Here is an 18,252-nt window from a genome sequence, read left to right on the forward strand (position 1 = left end):
TAGTAGCTGATGGCAGTAATCTTGGACAGAGCAATTTCTTTTTCTTTATATATCTTAATAGTTCACAGCCGGTCTTGAAATAATGATCTTAAGGCTTCGTTACTGTTGGTAGCGGCTGGATATTTGAACATTAAAACCATAATGGCTCAGAGACTTTCTGGTAAAAACTGTTGTTTATTATTTGCATAACCACCTGTCCAACTGTCCCGAACATTTTTTACTCTAAGATAAACAATATGGAAATCTATTTACCTTAAATTTATAACCATGCTGTCATTTACATTACATAATTACAATTTCTCTATATCCTGTAAACATTAAACATTTATGAGTGCGTAATTTGCTAGATAACATAATTAAAATGTAATTCCTGAGCTGAGACTTGAAGTACGAATAGAAATTTGTTGGCCCATCCCAGCATAAGGAGACACACACATACACACACACACACACACACACACACACACACACACAGAGAGAGAGAAAGATTTGGAGGATAGGCAGAACATGGGGAAATGCAACATATTAGTACTTCAGATGGGCTATTTTGGCAGGTGCCTGTAGTGGGCAGTGTTTCTGAAGATAAAGATACATAAGCAGGGACCTGACAAAGGGCCTGTACCAAAAAATTTTAGATTTTATTTTGCAGGGATTAGGGTCCTTTGAGGGATTTTTTCAGGAGATAAGTGATGTGATCCAAATTTGCCTATTAGGCAGAGCATTACAGCAACAGTATAAAGGTAAGCCATTATTTTATTCTGTTGCTTGGCCGGTTTAAATAACCATAGCCTCATTGGTCAGATTGCAAATAAAAATGCGTATGTTCCCTTTGTAAATAGCTGCATGCTAGCTCTTGGCATAGAGCATTACATTTTAAAAATTTTAGCCAGTTAACTCCTCTAATACAGACCAAACTTTGTTGAAAATATGAAAGTTAAACCCTGGTTTTATACCTTCCTTAAAACCCAATTATAAAAACTTTTTAGAAGAAAGCTAGCCGCAACAAAACCCCATACATTTTAAAGCAGTTTATTTTATGATGCTGGAATTTTCAAAACAGCCTAGACAAGAATTGTTTTGATTTTTTAATATTAACCATCATGATATAATTAACTAACATAAGTAAAATAACATTTTTGAAAGATGAAACCTAGCAATGAACTATCTGTAGTAAATATTTAAAAGTACTCCCAAACTGCACTTTATTATTCTTATCCACATGCACACCTTTTAAATAATCTGGCCTAGAACATATAATAATAAAAACAAAAGTGGATCATGACTTTGTTTTGTCTTTAGATCCCTGACCTTGAATATAGTAGGTATTTAATAAATGTCTATTTTATGTATATATTAACAAATACCATGTAGGTCTAATTATGTGCAAGATACTGTTCCCAGCAGTTTCAAAGTTATTAACTAATTTAATTAAAAAATAAATTAATGGATGACTAAAAATTAAGAAGATATCAAAGCTCAAATATTTTTCCCCCTTCTTGAGAGATTGAGCACTCTATTGCCATGCTGTGTATGGACCCCTCACCTAGTTATAAAAGTGGGCAAAGTGTTTTACATTTGGTGCTTTTCACATGCATATCATGTGATCTTCATAACAATCCTGGGCCTGATGTTATTGCCAGAGAGGTAAATATAAAAGAAGCAGAGATAAGAGAAGGAACTTTTTCCTCTGAAACCTAATCTTTTTATCTTTCTTGTTTAAAAATTTTATTGTGGTAAGAACACAACATAAGATCTACTCTCTTAACAAATTTTTAATTATCCAATACTGTATTGTTAATAATAGATGCAATGTTGTACAGCAGATCTCTAGAACTTAACTCTTGCTGAACTGAAACTTTATGCCTGTTGATTAGTAACTCCCCATGTTCTCCTCCTCCTAGCCCCTGGCAAACACCATTCCACTCTTTGATTCTATGAATTTGACTATTTTAGGTACCTCATATAAGTGGAATCATGTAGTATGCATCTTTCTGTACTGATGTATTTCACTTAGCATAATGTCTTCAGGGTTCATCCATGTTGCTACAAAAGTCAGGATTTCCTTCTTTTTAAGGCTGAATAATATTCCATTATATATATTATATTCTATAATATTCCATCATATATATATATCACATTTTCTTTATCCATTCACCTGTCAATTGACATTCAGGTTGTTTCTACATCTTGGCTATTATGAATAATGCTGAAGTGAACTTGGGAGGGCTAATGGTCCTTTGAGATCCTGATTTCAGTTCTTTTGAATAAATACCCAGAGTGAAATTGATTGCTGGATCATAAAGTAGCTCTGTTTTTAATTTTTTGAGGAACGTCCTTAATGTTTTCCATAGCAACTGCACCATTTTGCATTCTCAGCAACAGTGTACAAGGGTTCTGATTTCTCCACATCCTCCCCAAAACTTGTCTTTGTTTTTTGATAGTAGCCATCCTGACAGGTGTAATGTGATATGTCATGTGGTTTTGATTTGCATTTAACTTGCTGATTAGTGATGATGATCATTTTTTCATATACTTGTTTGCCTTTTGTATGTCTTTTTTTGAGAAATGTCTGTTCGATTCCTTAGCCCATTGGATTATAGTTATTTTAATAGGGTTTTTAGTGGTTTTGCTATTGATTTTTAGGAGTTCTTCATATATTTTGGGGATTAACCTCTTGTCACATATATGGTTTGCAAATGTTTTCTCCCATTCCATAAGTTGCCTTTTCATTATGTTGATTGTTTCCTTTGCTGGGTAGAAGCTTTTTAGTTTGATGTAGTCCCACTTTAGTTGTTGTTGTTCTTGTTGCCTGTGTTTTTGGTGTCACATTCATAAAGTTATTGCCAAAACAAATGTCATGAAGCCTTTCTCCTATGTTTTCTTCTAGGAGTTTTATGGTTTTGGGTCTTATGTTCAAAAATCCATTTGAATTGATTTTATATATGGTATAAGATAGGAGTTCAATTTTATTCTTTTGCATGTGAATATCTAGTTTTCCCAACACCATTTGTTGAAGAGACTGTCCTTTCTTGGTTTTGTATTTTTAGCACGATTGACTATACACATAATAGTTTTATTTCTGGGCTATCTGTTCTATTGGTCTATATGTCTTTCTTTTTGCCAGTACAATACTGTTTTGATTACTGTAGCTTTGTAATATATTTTAAAGTCAGGAGTTGTGATATCTCCTGCTTTGTTCTTCTTTCTCAAGATTATTTGACTATTCATGGTCTTTTGTGGTTCCATATGAATTATTGAATTTTTTTTATTTCTGTAAAATTGCTATTAGGATTTTGATAAGGATTGCATTGAACCTGTAGATTGCTTTGGGTATGAACATTTTAATAATATTAAATCTTCTGATAACACAAACATGAGTTATCTTCCCATCTGTTTTTGTCTTCTTTATTCCTTTTACATTTCTTCTATCCAGGGGAAAGACAGGGCCAGAAGAAGACCAGTTTAGGCCCTCTAAAGGTGCTCTTTATCAGACTGCTTCCAAAATAGATTTTGCTTTTTTCTCCTCTCTGTATTCTACACATCCTATAAGGCTGATTTTAATATCATATATCTGGCCAAATTACCCCTTGTTATCTCTCTCTTCTAAACGCTTTATATATATTTCTGTTGTTTGTTTTCCATATTACTAGTCACTTAATTATACCTCAATCCTTGTTAAGACTTAAAAGGCCTAGAATTAAACTTTGGATTGATTTATTCATTAAGTGATCAATTAATTTCTTTTTTCAAATCATATTTTCTGAACACTTTTTGTATGCTGGTGAGTGACCTCAGGAATAGAGAATCTATTAGGTAAGACCCCACTGTGTAGTAATAACTATTTAAGTGCTGTATGCAAGGCTCTACCTCACTAACTTTGGCCAAATCACACCAATAATCTAAGGCTCTTTGTCTTCATTTTCTACTGATAAAATGAGGATAATAATATTTGTCCTCCTACCTAGAAACAGAGTTGGGATGGTAATTAAATAGGGTAACAGATAATAAAAAGCACTTCCTAAACCCAAAAGCACTGTGTTGAACAAATGATTTAGTAGCTCACTGCTTCTCAAAGTTTTTGTTTACTAAATAGTTTGTTCTTTTGTAAGAATCTGAAAACCACTTCTCTATAGTTTCTCCTAGTGAATATTCCTTTGTTTTCATGGAGTCAAATGAACATATCTTCCTTTTTCCTCTACAATTTTGTAAGATAGCTATCATGACTTTTCTTAATTTTCTTCGTGAAGATGAATATTTCAAGTGTGCATATCTTTTAAAATTTTTATATGAAACAGTTTTAAATCTCTTGCCATTGCCACTCTCCTCTATATACCCCCAAGTGTTCTTTTTTTAATTAGTAGATTTTAATTTTTCAGAGTAATTTTAGGTGTTTAAGACATTGAGTAGAAAATTCAGAGAGTTTCCATATATCCACTCTCCTCCCTTACACAGTTTTAAGTTTGATTTTTCTATCCTATGCGGTTGTCAAAATTGGACACATTATTCCAGATGTGATCAAGAACTTCAGTTTACATGGAGTCTAGGGAGGGAGAGGACTCAAATGTGGCACCCAAATTTCTGACTTGTATAATTGAATGGGTGATGCAATCATTTATTCATATAGATCTCTGGGGAAAAAAGAGCAGAGTTGAGACGGTACAGGATGATTTCAGTTTTTGACATATTATGTTGAAGGCATCTGTGAAATACCCATGGAGACATTTCCATGAGACACCTGGGTTGAGATGATGGAGCTCTGGGGGAAAAGCTCTTGTGAAAAGGGGCAGCATGAAACTAGCTTACACCCCTGAAGGAATGTGGTGAAGAGGGAGAACAAAGAGGAGCTAGTAGAGGACCTAGGAACGACTGAAAGAACAATTGAAGAGGTGAATGTTTCAAGAAAAACCAGATTTTTGTTGCTTTTGTTATGTTTTCTTGCAGAGAAGTCACATGAGTTAAAGGGTTTTTGCGTTTGGTTTGGCGGTGTTGGATTCAGTAGATTCAGCTGAGCTTTCACAGCTCAGTCAAAAGTGGGTTCAAGAGTTATGGGACATATACTACAAAGCTATAGGAATCAAGAGAGTATGGTACTGGCACAAAAACAGAAATAAATATAGATCAATGGAACAGGATAGAAAGCCCAGATATAAACCCATGCACATATGGTCACCTTAACTTTGATAAAGGAGGCAAGAATATACAATGGAGAAAAGACAGCCTCTTCAATAAGTGCTGCTGGGAAAACTGGACAGCTACATGTAAAATAATGAAATTAGAACACTCCCTAACACCATACACAAAAATAAACTCAAATTGGATTAAAGACCTAAAGGTAAGGCCAGACACTGTAAAACTTAGAGGAAAACATAGGCAGAACATTCTATGACATAAATCACAGCAAGGTCCTATTTTTCCTTTTCCAAGAAATGGAAATAAAAACAAAAATAACCAAATGGGACCTAATGAAACCTAAAAGCTTTTGCACAGCAAAGGAAACCATAAACAAGACAAAAAGACAACCCTCAGAATGGGAGAAAATATTTGCAAATGAAGCAACTGACAAAGGATTAATCTCCAAAATTTACAAGCAGCTCATGCAGCTCAATATCAAAAAAACAAACACCCCAATCCAAAAATGGGCAGAACACCTGAATAGACATTTCTCCAATGAAGATGTACAGATTGCCAACAAACACATGAAAGGATGCTTAACATCACTAATCATTAGAGAAATGCAAATCAAAACTACAATGAGGTATCACCTTACACTGGTCAGAATGGCCATCATCAAAAAATCTACAGAGAGACCTTCAAGATGGCAGAAGAGTAAGACGTGAAGATCACCTTCCTCCCCACAAATACATCAGAAATACATCTACATGTGGAACAACTCCTTCAGAACACCTACTGAACACTGGCAGAAGACCTCAGACTTCCCAAAAGGCAAAAAAAAAATCCCCACGTACCTGGGTAGGGCAAAAGAAAAAAGAAAAAACAGACCAAAAAAATAGGGACAGGACCTGCACCTTGGGGAGGGAGCTGTGAAAGAGGAAAAGTTTCCACACACTAGGAAACCCCTTTGTGGGCGGAGACTGGGGGTGGTGAGAGGGAAGCTTTGGAGCCACGGAAGAGAGCGCAGCAACAGGGGTGCAGAGGACAAAGCAGAGAGATTTCTGCACAGGGGATCTGACCAGCACTCACCAGCCTGAGAGGCTTGTGTGCTCACCCACCGGGGCGGGTGGGGGCTGGGAGCTGAGGCTTGGGCTTCGGAGTTCAGATCCCAAGGAGAGGACTGGGGTTGGCTGCATGAACACAGCCTGAGGGGGCTAGTGTGCCACAGTTAGCCGGAAGGGACTCTGGGGAAAAGTCTGGACCTGCCTAAGAGGCAAGAGACAATTATTTCGGGGTGCGCCAGGAGAGGGGATTCAGAGCACCGCCTAGACCAGCTCCAGAGACGGGCGCGAGCCGCGGCTATCAGTGTGGACACCAGAGACGGGCATGAGACTCTAAGGCTGCTGCTGCAGCCACCAAGAAGCCTGAGTGCAAACACAGGTCACTATCCACACCTCCCCTACTGGGAGCCTGTGCAGCCCGCCACTGCTAGGGTCCTGTGATCCAAGGACAAATTCCCCGGGAGAACACATGGTGCGCCTCAGCCTGTTGCAACATCACACTTGCCTCTGCTGCTGTAGGCTCGCCCCACATTCCATACCCCTCCCTCCCCCTGGCCTGAGTGAGCCAGAGCCCCCTAATCAGCTGCTACTTTAATGCCGTCCTGTATGAGCAAAGAACAGATGTCCTCAGGCGACCTACACACAGAGATGGGGTCAAATCCAAAGCTGAACCCCAGGAGCTGTGCGAACAAAGAAGAGAAAGGGAAATTTCTCCCAGCAGCCTCAAGAGCAGCGGATTAAATCTCCACAATCAACGTGATGTACCCTGCATCTCTGGAATACCTGAATAGACAATGAATCGTCCCAAAATTGAGGCAGTGGACATTGGGAGCAATGATATATATATTTATTTCCTTTTTCTCTTTTTGTGAATGTGTAGGTGTATGCTTCTTTGTGTGATTTTCTCCGTAAAGCTTTGCTTTTATCATTTGTCCTAGGGTTCTGTCTGTCCGTTTTTTTATTTGCTTTTGTTGGGTTTTTTTTTAGTATAGTTTTTAGCGCTTGTTATCATTGGTGGATTTGTTTTTTGGTTTGGTTGCTCTCTACTTTCTTTTTTATTTCTTCTATTTTTTATTACTTTTTAATTTTTTATTTTTAATAATTATTTTTAATTTTTTATTTTAATAACTTTATTTTATTTTACTCTTTTCTTTCTTTTTTCTTTTTTTGTCCCTTTTCTCCTGAGCCGTTTGGCTGATAGGGTCTTGGTGCTCCAGTTGGGTGCCTGGCCTGTGCCTCTGAGGTGGGAAAGCCGCCTTCAGGACATTGGTCCACCAGAGACCTCCCGGCTCCACATAGTATCAAACGGCAAAAGCACTCCCAGAGATCTCCATCTCAACGCTAAGACCCAGCTCCACTAAACGACCAGCAAGGTACAGTGCTGGACACCCTATGCCAAACAACTAGCAAGACAGGAACAGAACCCCACCCATTAGCAGAGAGGCTGCCTAAAATCATAATAAGGTCACAGACACCCCAAAACACACCACTGGATGTGGTCCTGCCCACCAGAAAGACAAGATCCAGCCTCATCCACCAGAACACAGGCACTAGTCCCCTCCACCAGGAAGCGTACACAACCCACTGTACCAACCTTAGCCACTGGGGGCAGACACCAAAAACAACGGGAACTATGAATCTGCAACCTGCAAAAAGGAGACCCCAAACACAGTAAGTTAAGCAAAATGAAAAGACAGAGAAACACACAGCAGATGAAGGAGCAAGGTAAAAACCCACCAGACCAAACAAATGAAGAGAAAATAGGCAATCTACCTGAAAAAGAATTCAGGGTAATCATAGTAAAGATGATCCAAAATCCTGGAAATAAAATGGAGAAAATACAAGAAATGTTTAACAAGGACCTAGAAGAACTAAAGAGCAAACAACAATGATGAACAACACAATAAATGGAATTAAAAATTCTCTAGAAGGAATCAATAGCAGAATAACTGAGACAGAAGAACAGATAAGTGACCTGGAAGATAAAATAGTGGAAATAACTACCGCAGAGCAGAATAAAGAAAAAAGAATGTAAAGAATTGAGGACAGTCTCAGAGACCTCTCAGACAGCATTAAATGCACCAACATTCGAATTATAGGGCTCCCAGAAGACGAAGAGAAAAAGAAAGGTACTGAGAAAATATTTGAAGGATTATAGTTGAAAACTTCCCTAATGTGGGAAAGGAAATAGTCAATCAAATCCAGAAAGTACAGAGCGTCCCATACAGGATAAATCCAAGGAGAAACACATCAAGACACATGTAAATCAAACTATCAAATATTAAATACAAAGAAAAAATATTAAAAGCAGCAAGGGAAAAGCAACAAATAACATACAAGGGAATCCCCATAAGGTTAACAGCTGACCTTTCAGCAGAAACTCTGCAAGCCAGAAGGGAGTGGCAGGACATATTTAAAGTGATGAAAGGGAAAAACCTACACCCAAGATTACTCTACCCAGCAAGGATCTCATTCAGGTTCGATGGAGAAATTAAAACCTTTACAGACAAGCAAAAGCTAAGAGAATTCAGCACCACCAAATCAGCTTTACAACAAATACTAAAGGAACTTCTCCAAGCAGGAAACACAAGAGACCTACAATAACAAACCCAAAACAATTAAGAAAATGGTAATAGGAACATACATATCGATAATTGCCTTAAATGTAAATGGATTAAATGCTCCAACCAAAAGACACAGACTGGCTAAATGGATTAAAAAAAAAAAAGACCCATATATATGTTGTCTACAAGAGACCTACGTCAGACCTAGGGACACATGCAGACTAAAAGTGAGGGGATGGAAAAAGATATTCCATGCAAATGGAAATCAAAAGAAAGCTGCAGTAGCAATTCTCATATCAGACAAAATAGACTTTAAAATAAAGACTATTACAAGAGACAAAGAAGGACACCTCATAATGATCAAGGGATCAATCCAAGAAGAAGATATAGCAACTGTAAATATTTATGCACCCAACATAGGAGCACCTCAATACAAAAGGCAAATGCTAACAGCCATAAAAGGGGAAATCGACAGTAACACAATCATAGTAGGGGACTTTAACACCCCACTTTCCCCAATGGACAGATCATCCAAAATGAAAATAAATAAGGAAGCACAAGCTTTCATTGATACATTAAATAAAATGGACTTAATTGATATTTATAGGACATTCCATCCAAAAACAACAGAATACACTTTCTTCTCAATTGCTCATGGAACATTCTCCAGGATAGATAATATCTTGGGTCACAAATCGAGCCTTGGTAAATTTAAGAAAATTGAAATCATATCAAGTATCTTTTTCGACCACAATGCTATGAGATTAGATATCACTTACAGGAAAAATCTGTAAAATATACAAACACATAGAGGCTAAACAATTCCCTACTAAATAACCAAGAGATCACTGAAGAAATCAAAGAGGAAATCAAAAAACACCTAGAAACAAATGACAATGAAAGCCCGGCGACCCAAAACCTATGGGATGCAGCAAAAGCAGTTCTACAAGAGAAGTGTATAGCAATACAATGCTACCTCAAGAAACAAGGAAACAGCTAAAATAAACAACCTAACCTTACACCTAAAGAAATTAGAGAAAGAAAAACAGAAAAACCCCAAAGTTAGTAGAAGGAAAGAAATCATAAAGATCAGATCAGAAATAAATGAAAAAGAAATGAAGGAAACAATAGCAAAGATCAATAAAATCAAAAGCTGGTTCTTTGAGAAGATAAACAAAATTAATAAACCATTAGCCAGCCTCATCAAGAAAAAAAGGGAGAAGACTCAAATCAATAGAATTAGAAATGAAAAAGGAGAAGTAACAACTGACACTGCAGAAATACAAAGGATCATGAGAGATTGCTACAAGCAACTACATGCCAATAAAATGGACAACCTGGAAGAAATGGACAAATTCTTAGAAATGCACAACCTTCGAGACTGAACCAGGAAGAAATAGAAAATATGAACAGACCAATCACAAGCACTGAAATTGAAACTGTGATTAAACATCTTCCAACAAACAAAAGCCCAGGACCAGATGGCTTCACAGGAGAATTCTATCAAACATTTAGAGAAGAGCTAACACCTATCCTTCTCAAACTCTTCCAAAATATAGCACGGGGAGGAACACTCCCAAATTTATTCTACGAGGCCACCGTCACTCTGATGCCAAAACCAGACAAAGATGTCACAAAGAAAGAAAACTACATGCCAATATCACTGATGAACATAGATGCAAAAATCCTCAACAAAATACTAGCAAACAGAATCCAACAGCACATTAAAAGGATCATACACCATGATCAAGTGGGGTTTATCCCAGGAATGCAAGGATTCTTCAATATACGCAAATCAATCAATGTGATACACCATATTAACAAATTGAAGGAGAAAAACTATATGATCCTCTCAATAGATGCAGAAAAAGCTTTTGACAAAATTCAACACCCATTTATGATAAAAACCCTCCAGAAAATAGGCATAGAGGGGATTACCTCAACATAATAAAGGCCATATATGACAAACCCACAGCCAACATCGTTCTCAATGCTGAGAAACTGAAACCATTTCCACTAAGATCAGGAAAGAGACAATGTTGCCCACTCTCACCACTATTACTCAACATAGTTTTGGAAGTTTTAGCCACAGCAATCAGAGAAGAAAAAGAGATAAAAGGAATCCAAATCGGAAAAGAAGAAGTAAAACTGTCACTGTTTGCAGATGACATGATACTATACATAGAGAATCCTAAAGATGCTACTAGAAAACTACTGGAGCTAATCAATGAATTTGGTAAAGTAGCAGGATAGAAAATTAATGCAGAGAAATCTCTTGCATTCCTATACACTAATGATGAAAAATCTGAAAGAGAAATTAAGGAAGCACTCCCATTCACCATTGCAAATAAAGATTAATATACCTAGGAATAAACCTACCTAAGGAGACAAAAGACCTGTATGCAGAAAACTATAAGACACTGATGAAAGAAATTAAAGATGATACAAACAGATGGAGAGACATACCATGTTCTTGGATTGGAAGAAGCAACATTGTGAAAATGAATATATTACCCAAAGCAATCTACAGATTCAATGCAATCCCTAGCAAACTACCAATGGCATTTTTCACAGAACTAGAACAAAAAATTTCACAATTTGTGTGGAAATACAAAAGACCCCGAATAGCCAAGGCAATCTTGAGAAAGAAAAACAAAGCTGGAGGAATCAGACTCCCTGACTTCAGACTATACTACAAAGCTACAGTAATCAAGACTGTATGGTACTGGCACAAAAACAGAAATATAGATCAATGGAACAGATAGAAAGCCCAGAGATAATCCCATGCGCATATGGTCACCTTATTTTTGATAAAGGAGACAAGAATATACAATGGAGAAAAGGCAGCCTCTTCAAAAAGTTGTACTGGGAAAACTAGACAACTACATGTAAAAGAATGAAATTAGAACACTCCCTAACACCATACACAAAAATAAACTCAAAATAGATTAAAGACCTAAATGTAAGGCCAGACAGTATAAAACTCTTAGAGGAAAACATAGGCAGAGCACTCTATGACGTACATCACAGCAAGATCATTTTTGACCCACCTCCTAGAGAAATGGAAATAAAAACAAAAATATACAAATGGGACCTAATGAAACTTAAAAGCTTTTGCATAGCAAAGGAAACCATAAACAAGACGAAAAGACAACCCTCAGAATGGGAGAAAATATTTGCAAATGAAGCAACCGACAAAGGATTAATCTCCAAAATTTACAAGCAGCTCATGAAGCTCAGTATCAAAAAAAGAAACAACCCAATCCAAAAATGGGCAGAAGACCTAAATCGACATTCCTCCAAATATGATATACAGGTTGCCAACAAACACATGAAAGAATGCTCAACATCACTAATCATTAGACAAATGCAAATCAGAACTACAATGAGGTATCACCTCACACCAGTCAGAATGGCCATCATCAAAAAGTCTACAAATAAATGCTGGATTGGGTGTGGAGAAAGGGAACCCTCTTGCACTGTTGGTGGGAATGTAAATTGATACAGCCACTATGGAGAACAGTATGGACGTTCCTTAAAAAACTAAAAATAGAACTACCATATGACCCAGCAATCCCACTACTGGGAATATACCCTGAGAAAACCATAATTCAAAAAGAGTCATGAACCACAATATTCATTGCAGCACTATTTACAATAACCAGTACATGGAATCAATCTAAGTGTCCATCAACAGAAGATTGGATAAAGAATTTGTGGCACGTATATACAATGGAATATTACTCAGCCATAAAAAGAAATGAAATTGAGTTATTTGTAGTGAGGTGGATGGACCTAGAGTCTGTCATACAGAGTGAAGTAAGTCAGAAAGAGACAAACAAATACTGTATGCTAACACATATATATGGAATCTTAAAAAAAAAATGGTCTGAAGAACCTAGGGGCAGGACAGGTGTAAAGACGCAGACGTAGAGAATGGACTTGACACGGGGAAGAGGAAGGGTAAGCTGGGACGAAGTGAGAGAGTGTCATGGACTTATATACAGTACCAAATGTAAAATAGATAGCTAGTGGGAAGCAGCCGCATAGCACAGAGAGATCAGCTCAGTGCTTTGTGACCACCTAGAGGGGTGGGATAGAGAGGGTGAGAGGGAGATGCAAGAGGGAGTAGATATGGGAATATATGTGTATGTATAGCTTATTCACTTTGTTATAAAGCAGAAACTAACACACCCTTGTAAAGCAATTATACTCCAATAAAGTTGTTTTAAAAATGCATTAAATAACTGAGATAAACAGTTATATAAATGTAAATGTAGTACAGTTATGTTAATATAAAAAATCATATAACATTAAGAAAAATCTACACACAATAAATGCTGGAGAGGGTTTGGAGAAAAGGGAACCCTCTTGCACTGTTGGTGGGAATGTAAATTGATACAGCCACTATGGAGAACAGTATGGAGGTTCCTTAAAAAAGTAAAAATAGAACTACCATGTGACACAGCAATCCCACTACTGTGCATAAACCCTGAGAAAACCATAATTCAAAAAGAGTCACGTACCACAATGTTCATTGCAGCACTATTTACAGTAGCCAGGACATGGCAGCAACGTAAGTGTCCATCGACAGATGAATGGATAAAGAAGACATGGCACATATATACAATGGCATATTACTCAGCCATATAAAGAAACAAAATTGAGTTATTTGTAGTGAGGTGGATGGACCTAGAGTCTGTCATACAAGAGTGAAGTACATCAGAAAGAAAAAAACAAATACTGTATGCTAACGCATATATGGAATATAAAAAAAATAAATAAATGGTTCTGAAGAATCTAGGGGCAGGAGAGGAATAAAAATGCAGACGTAGAGAATGGACTTGAGCACACAAGGAGGGGGAGGGATAAGCTTGGATGAAGTAAGAGAGTGGCATTGACATATATACCCTACCAAATGTAAAATAGATAGCTAATGAGAATCAGCCGCCTAGCTCAGGGAGCTCAGCTCTGTGCTTTGTGACCACCTAGAGCGGTGGGATAGGGAGGATGGGAGGGAGACGCAAGAGGGAGGGGATATGGGGATATATTTATACGTATAGCTGATTCACTTTGTTATACAGCAGAAACTAACGTAACATTGTAAAGCAATTATACTCCAATAAAGATGTTAAAAAAAAAAAAAAAAAAGTTACGGGACATAAAGAAGGAGAGGCAGATGGTACATACAAATGGTTCCAGAATTTGGAGTTTGAAAAGGAGAACAGAGAATTCAGTATTTGAAAATACCATGGAGAATCAAGGAGGTAGAAGTAGCATTATGGCCAGAATTTTTGGAGATGCTTTGTGTACTTTAAGTTGGGCGATCTTTTATCATCTGTTCCGCAGGGGACTTTATTATGTAGTTGCCATACAATATTCTCTGATTCTGTTTTATCCAAGCGTGTACTGTTTCTTTGTTTTTCAGTTCCTAATATAAATAACATGCTATTCATTTGTATATTGATTTTAGGTTTCAGTTTTGCTGTTTATACGTATATTCCATTCTGGTAGTCTGTGGATTCCTTTGTCAATTATCAATTATTATTTCTAGAAATACTGAAACCAAGTATATTTCATTATATTCAGTATAACATCTGTGATATATTTCAATTCTATTTATATTTAGCTCAATCAGTAATATCCATCCTTTGGCTAATGTTATTATAAATTTATTTAGCTATATTTTAAATTAATTGAAAATTTTACCCATGGTAAACACATAAGATTATCGTTGAATCAAAATATATACTATTAAATTAAAGATTAATTTTGGGATAACACAAATATACTTTCTGGCATATGTACAATCTTGTAAAAAATAATAAGCAGCTTAATGTTAAGCTGACTAGTATGAAAAATATTCAACCTGGTAAAAAATTAAAAGAAATGTGTTCTCTATATCCAGTGTTTCATTAATGGGGAAGTTAAACTTTATGCTTTTTATACTGTGGCTGAATTTTAAAAGTACAGAAGTCAGTAGCAGAATATAAGTTTTCAATACTATGCTATTTGGTTTAAGAAAAATATTCTCTTCAAATTATAGAATAATATTAATTGTGTTAATATTATAATGAGGGTGCCCACACCATACTCTTTAAATCTGAAGCCTGATAGGACAGTCGTGAGTTTAAATCCTGGTTTTGCCATTTAAGAACTGAGTGACCCTAGGCAAATTACTAAACTCTCTGACCCTCAATTTTTGCATCTATAAAAGGGGTAATAGTGGTATGTACATCACAGGAAGTTGTGAGTTTTGATTAGATTAATATATGTAAAATGATCAGAATAGTAATTGAACATATTAAGTGTCCTGCAATTGTCTGCTAGCATCATAATTCATTTGCATCTCTACACAGCTCTTTTCAGTGTGCATGCCATTATATGAATATCACTGGGAATGACATTTTATCCTTACATAGTACTGTTCTCATGATAGGTAGCTCAGACTTAGGTGTAGATGATAGAACTGTTCTACCAAATGAAATAGTTAAATTGATGATAGAGTTAAGGGTAGATTAGATCCTACTTAAAACCTATACGAAATGTGTCTCACACAGTATGTTGACAGTTACCATTACTTGAATTTAATCTTTTCCCTACTCTTCTTTCTAGGGACTCAGTCAATCAGTGTTCCTTGAGTATCTAATATGTATCAAATATTATACTATGATTTTTTAAAATAATTAATTAATTAATTTATTCTTCCCTGCGTTGGGTCTTTGTTGCTGGGCTCAGGCTTTCTCTTAGTTGCGGCGAGCGGGGGCTACTCTTCATTGCGGTGCACGGACTTCTCATTGCGGTGGCTTCTCTTGTTGTGGAGCATGGGCTCTAGGCACACGGCCTTCAGTAGTTGTGGCACACGGGCTCAGTAGTTGTGGCTCGTGGGCTCTAGAGCGCAGGCTCAGTAGTTGTGGCACATGGGCTTAGTTGCTCCACGGCATGTGGGGTCTTCCTGGACCGGGGATCGAACCCATGTCCCCTGCATTGGCAGGCGGATTCTTAACCACTGTGCCACCAGGGAAGTCCCTATACTATGATTTTAATGCTTAAGACAGGTGCAGTTATTGCCTTGAGGCAGCTTATACACTGGAGGGCAAGAGTTACATCAAACAAATAAGTATTGGTACTACAAAGAAAAAGTTATAGTAATATTAGACTATAAAAGAGGGCATCTCTCCTGGTACTGGGTTGCAAAAGCCACCCTAACTGAAGAGCTATAATAACCTGAGATCAAAGAATGAAAACTTCAGCTACCTGAGGAGGAAAAGTACCAGGTAGAAAGCATGGGGTATGGGAGTTTACATGACATGTGTACTGACTGTAGAGAAATACAGGTGTGATGTGATGCTGGGGACTGAAAGAGAAGCCAGAACTCCTAGAACTCAGAGTTCCTGTTAAAGATAGTGACTTGGCCGAACCCCGAGGAGTCCCAGGACATCAAAGCTCTTCAGAAAGACCTCGAACAATTTGCCAAGCTCCTAAAGCAGAAGAGGATCCCCCTGGGATATACCCAGGCCGATGTGGGGCTCACTCTGGGGATTCTCTTTGGGAAGGTGTTCAGCCAAGCAACCATCTGCCGTTTTGAGGCTTTGCAGCTCAGTTTCAAGAACATGTGTAAGCTGCGGCCCCTGCTGCAGAAGTGTGTGGAGGAAGCTGACAACAGCGAGAATCTGCAGGAGATATGCAAGGCAGAGTCCGTCATGCAGGCCCGGAAGAGAAAGCAGACGAGTATTGAAAACCGAGTGAGAGGCGACCTGGAGAGCATGTTCCTGCAGTGCCCAAAGCCCATCCTGCAGCAGATCAGCCACATGGCTCAGCAGCTCGGGCTTGAGAAGGATGTGTCCGAGTGTGGTTCTGCAACCGTCGCCAGAAGGGCAAACGATCAAGCAGGTGACTCTTCGCAGCGAGAGGATTTTGAGGCTGCTGGGTCTCCTTTCTCAGGGGGACCAGTATCCTTTCCTCTGGCACCAGGGCCCCATTTTGGTACCCCAGGCTATGGGGGTCCTCATTTCACTACGCTGTACTCCTCGGTCCCATTTCCTGAAGCTGAGGTCTTTCCCTCGGTGTCTGTCACCACTCTGGGGCTCCCCGATGCATTCCAATGGAGGTGTCTGCCCTTCCCAGGAATGGGGACAGAGGAAGGGGGACAGCTAGGGAGCGAACCCTGGGTTTCGTACCAGGGCTTTGGGATTAAGTTCTTCATTCACTTAGAAAGGAATTGGGAGCACACAGGGTGTGGGGGCAGGGAGTTTGGGGGAACTGGTTGGAGGGAAGGTGAAGTTCAGTGATGCTCTGGATATTAATCCCCGCATCACTCATCACTTTGTTCTTAAATAAAGAAGCCTGGGACCTAGAATAAAAAAAAAAGATAGTGACTTGATGGACCCTAAGTCTTTTTGTTTGTGTTTTTGTTTCCTTACTAGCACGAAAGTGAAATTACTAAGGTTATATTTTTAATGAAGGGGTTCACTTTAATGTTCCGTACCTTTGAACTGTATGCATTTGATTTAATAAGCATACCTAAAAATCCTATAAATCTTACTTTGATGATGACTCTGGCGACTATGGGGAAGATTAATTGAATGGAAGATGTGGAGAGAGCAGATAGGAGGCAAGTTAGTGATGCAGGAGAGAGATGATTGCATCTCGGCCTGGAAGGATGGCTCTTGGAATGAAGAAAAGTAGATAATTTTAGAATCTTTAGAAGAGACAATTTGTAAAACTTGGCAGTTGATGGATAGGAAAAGAGATGAGTGTACTGTGGTTCCCGTATTTCTGGTTTGAGTGTACGAGGTGTGGAATATAGGACGAGGTACAGGTTTGGATATGGGGAAGTTTATAAGTTTAGCATTAAAGTTGTATTTTTTTCTTTTCGAATTAGGTCTGGACTACTGTGGAGCAAATGCAATGTTGAGATGAGTATATGGTCTGGAGTGCAGAAGAGAGCTCTCAATTGCAATATAAATCTACAAGTCATAGACATAGAGATGGAAATTGAAGATATGGAAGTAAATCATGTTATAATGGAGGAAAGAATATAGAATAACAAAGAGGAGCACCTTGGAGCAACTAGAGCTTGAAAAAAAAGCCAGCATTTAATGATCAGTTAAAGAAGGAGGAACTACTTAAGAAAGGAAGCCAGAGAAAAAAATGGGAATGTGGTACCTTAGATATCTAGGAAAGAGAGTTTTGAAAAAGGAGGGAATGGGCCCACAGGGTAGAATAATGTTAGGCTAAATAAAATGAGAGCTAAGAGTGTTTCATTAGGTTTAGTAAAGTGGATATTGAGGCCAAAACAACTGTAGCGAGAACACATTAGGTACAGTAGTGAGAGTGGAAGAAATATTAGAATAAGCAGGAAGTGAGGAAATAAAGGGTAAATGTCTTGTTGGATATTTGACTTTGGAAAAAAAGAGCAAATGCGATTGTCCAGAAGAGGAAATGGAAATGAGAGAGCATTTATTTGTTTTTGTTTTTGTTGTAAGAAGGGAAGTAAGATTTGCCCACTTAGG

The 18,252-nt window shown here is 37.9% G+C and overlaps 1 protein-coding gene and 1 pseudogene across 2 annotated transcripts in view; both read left to right on the forward strand.

The window, feature by feature from the left end:
• SLIT2 (slit guidance ligand 2) overlaps positions 1-18,252 on the forward strand; it is a 380,303-nt gene that overhangs the window by 144,710 nt on the left and 217,341 nt on the right. The gene's annotated exons all lie outside the window — the stretch shown is intronic.
• On the forward strand, positions 9,772-16,894 carry LOC133092468 (POU domain, class 5, transcription factor 1-like; annotated as a pseudogene).

This window comes from Eubalaena glacialis, chromosome 5, assembly GCF_028564815.1.
Source record: "Eubalaena glacialis isolate mEubGla1 chromosome 5, mEubGla1.1.hap2.+ XY, whole genome shotgun sequence".
Lineage (NCBI taxonomy): Eukaryota > Metazoa > Chordata > Mammalia > Artiodactyla > Balaenidae > Eubalaena > Eubalaena glacialis.